The sequence below is a fragment of the Pteropus vampyrus genome, unplaced genomic scaffold (genome assembly GCF_000151845.1).
Source record: "Pteropus vampyrus isolate Shadow unplaced genomic scaffold, Pvam_2.0 Scaffold197, whole genome shotgun sequence".
Classification (NCBI taxonomy): Eukaryota; Metazoa; Chordata; class Mammalia; order Chiroptera; family Pteropodidae; genus Pteropus; species Pteropus vampyrus.
Genome location: NW_011888978.1, coordinates 2,628,435 through 2,632,617, shown reverse-complemented (window position 1 = coordinate 2,632,617; position 4,183 = coordinate 2,628,435).

The window sequence follows — 4,183 nt, the reverse complement described above, 5'->3', positions numbered from 1 at the left end:
AAAGAAAGAAAGAAAGAAAGAAAGAAAGAAAGAAAGAAAGAAAGAAAGAAAGAAAGAAAGAAAGAAAGAAAGAAAGAAAGGAACTAGTTGGCTCAAATCTCTGTAAAAGGTCAGAGAGAGTCCATCAGCTTCATCTGGGGGCTAATGCTACTCTCTGCTCACCGTCATTTTGGCTTTATCATCAGGGACAGTACGGGAGTAGAATAGATGCCAGCTTCTGCAGGATTCAACACCAGAAGGAAAGAGAGAGTTTCTCTTAGCAGCTGAGCAAATTTCCTGGGACCGACTCTCATTTACATCCCTGAACCAAACACCATATTCAGGGCAACATTCCATTCTGGCCAGGAAGAAGTCACATGTATACCCTCTCCTGGAGCCGGATGGTCTTCAAACTCACTCAAAGTACAAATGGAAAGAGTTGGGGGATCCAGAGAAAAATCGGGGATTTTGTTGTTGGAAGAAAAAAGAATAGATACATAGAAAAGCAAAGGCCGAAGGTCTGTTCTTGATTAAGCCTCCGCACACACACAGCTCCCTGCCAGCTGCTGCTCCAGGCCCCTTGCTGGTCGCAGTTGGGAGAAAGTGCCCCATGCCTCAGTATGTGGGTGACAAGAAGCACTCCCATGTCAGAGATCAGCTGCTCTCCCCTAAGACTCACCTTAGAGAAGTAATGGGAAGAGGGAAAGGTGGCAAATCCATTTCTGTTTTTAAGTATATGTTATTTTTTCTATGGTTAAACCATCTTTTTCAATGTTAAAAAATAATTTGTAGTCATAGTTTTAAAAAAGTCAAGACTAAATGGGAGAAAGGCATGAAGAAGAAAGTGGATGTGTCATCCCTGGCCTCTGCCCAAAGAGTTAAATTGATTATGATGCTTTGGCTTTAAATGACAAAACAAACAAACAAACCAAACCCCCTCAGGCATGCGTAGTGGATAAGGATACCTACTGACTCCGGTGACTGAAAGTCCAAATGTAAAGCAGTGTTAGGAGTGTTTGATTTAAGGCCTATAGGCAGATTAATCACTACTACTACCCTGGGCAAAAACCATTCTATTACCTCGCCACTTTTTAAGGGATATAGAGTGTTGAAATGAGGGCAGGAGCCTGAACTAGGAAGGTTTCTGAAAGATGTTTCCTAAGGGAATTGGCCCAAAAGAGGTTTAGGGAAAATTGACTCTTGTTTGAGGCAGGTAACATGAGGCCTGTACAGTTTCCAAAACTGACGTTATCAGTGGGCCTTTCAGGCCCCCAAGAAACCACAGTCAGCAAACTGAGGAATGGGGTTCGACACGAGGATACTCACATAAGCAATGCCCCTGGACTGTTGGCCCCCAGGGGCAACTCCTCTGTTTCCGTGGGTATTTTTATCAGCCTAAAAAGAAAATGTTGGGGATATCTTGAACTCATTTACTACTTTGAAAACATGGTAGAAATTAGACCCACCAGTAGATCTTGTCATTTGATGTGCTATTTAAGTGCATACTGTGCATCCCAACACTTTAAATATTTTGGTAAGTGCATCCCAACACTTTAAATATTTTGGTAACTGTATTTCAATATAGCTAGTTTCCTTTGTAATCCTATATATTTTCTGTTATACTTTTAAACAACATTATTCTGAGCAAAGGTCTATAAGCCTTACCAGACTGACAAGAGCGCTCATGGCATAAAAAAGTGTCAAGAACTCCTGGGCTAGGCTTCGGAGCCCTCTCTACATACTTGGTGAAGAAGGTGGAGATGGAGAGAAAGCACAAGTGCTTCGTAACCAGCTCAGCCCGAAGTCATCCTTATCACTTTTCACTCCATTGGCAAGAACTAATCACCTATCCCTTCAAAATGCAAAGAAGATTTGGGAAATTGTTCCATGAGCTTGCAAATAATTAATGGTGTCTGAATAGCTACTTTTCAGCAACAAATCTATGCAATGGAAGGAACAGCAGAAATTTTGTTGAACAGATAACCATGTCTGCCACAGTTCACCTCTCTGGCTATCTCGCCTACATTTCTTCCAATAAATGACATCTACTCTTTCGGTCCCCAAGGAAGTCTCCACCCTCTTCACCTCTTCTCCCTGGCCCTTCCTCTACCCTGCTTCCTGGAATGTGGGATTGCCATCTTGGACCATGGGAATAAGGCCCATGATATCAAAATAAGAAAGGGGCTAGATGAAGCCTAGTTTTCAAACACTTCATGGAGCAGAGACACACACAATCTCTAGGCTGAATTCCTCCAGAATCAAAGTGTGTATTTGGCAGGACCTAAGATTGAGTCTGTGCCTTGCAGAAACCAAAAGCTTGCTGGTGGAAAGTAGGCTGAGGGTGTTGCTTTCTCAACTAAGTTGATTGTTTCAAAAATGGCCTCAGATTCATTAAGTTTGTGAAATGGGATGGTGAGCCAACCTCAAAAGCAAATGACCATGAAAGGAAATATGTCTTTCAGAAGGCAAGGACAAAGCCATAGAGGCCAGTGGACAAAGAACTGTCAGGTGGGCTGATCAATAACTTACTCTGACTCCAGAGAAGAGAGACTGCAGCATTCCTGGAAAACCAAACAGGCAAGAACCTGTGACTGCTGTATACCTACCTCCTCTAACTTTCTGAATTAGATTGTTGGTTTGCTGCAATTGTCCTATTCCTCCTGCTAATTTATATATTCTGTGCGTTGGAGACAGATGTTTTTTAGTTCCTAGGTTGCTAGACCACAAGAAGACATATTGGGTGCTGCTAATTACTCTGAGCTGCTAGGGCTCCATGCGGGAGAGAGTGGGGGCACTCTCTCTCTGTGAGGGAAGAAGGCTGCATGTGGGTATATAGGAGGCCAATGGGGTCAGTTGTGCCAGGACCACAGGATAATTCTTTCAGAATAAAGACGAAATTTCCCAACTTCTCTTTACTTCCCAGCATCCTTAGAACTGAATAGGAAGAAATGATCTAGACACACTCTACTGTACTCTCAACAGAGAACAAACCCCCGGGGTGGGGGAGGGGCAGACACCTGGCATAGCAGAGTGGGCGGGTGGAGCTGGGTGGATCTGGGGTCTAATTTTTTCTCAGTGTTTTCTCCTGTCCTTGGTTTTATCTTCCCTCACACTTTAAAAAACTGTGTAACTTTCAGTTGCAGATGTAGCTGATGCCAATTTCTGAGACTTTTGAGGATTTTGTTTTGTTTGTTTTCTTTCTCCGGTGTCCCCTTCCCCTTAAAAAAACAAACTTTCATTTTGAAATAATTACAGAGTCACAGGAAGTTACAAAGAAATGTACGGGGAGGTCCCATGCACCCTTCGCCCCACCACCCCAATATTAACAACCTTCATAACTACAATACCATGTCAAAAACAGAAAATTGACATTAGGTACAAACCATTGAGCTTATTTAGATTTCAACAGTTATACATGCACTCTCATATGTGTGTGTGCGTGTGTGTGTGCATGCATAGCTCTTTAGTTTTGTCACATGTGTAGCTTCATGGAACCACCACCACAATCAAGACATGTAACTGTACCACCATTTCAAGACTCCCTTAGGCTCCCCTTTACAGCCACATCCTCCCCTCCCCCATCCATCCTGAGCCCTGGTTAACCACTAATCTCATCTCTATAATCATATCCTTTCACAAATGTTATGTAACTGGAATTGTGTAGTGTGTATCTTTTTGAGATTGGGTCAGCATAATTTCTTTGGGTTCGTCTGAGCTGTTGCATGTATCAATAGTTCCATCCTTTTTCATCGCTGAGTAGTATTCCATGGTATGGACATACTACAACTTATTTAACCATTCATCGGTTGGAAAACAATAAGGTCTTGGGGCTAATATGAATAAAGCTGCTAAAACATTCATGTACAAGTTTGTGTGTGAAAATAAGTTTTCATCTCTCTGTGATAAAGGCCCAAGAGTGTAATTGCTGGTTCATATAATAACTCCATTTTTAGTTCTAAAAGGAGCTGCCAAACTATTTTCTGGAGCGGCTGTATGTTTTAACCATACGTACTTTGTGTAAGGTGTGGTGAGGCAAGAGAGAAAAACTGAAAAGAGCTTTATAGTTTTGTTACTCCAAGGTCAATGGGGAAAACACAGCACTCCGCATGGAGCCACATAGGGAAGCACCAGAGTTAGTCAGGAGGCTGAGGGAAGTGAAACTGTGGGCAAGTGTCTTTACCGTAGTTTCCGCAAGAAGGAAGAG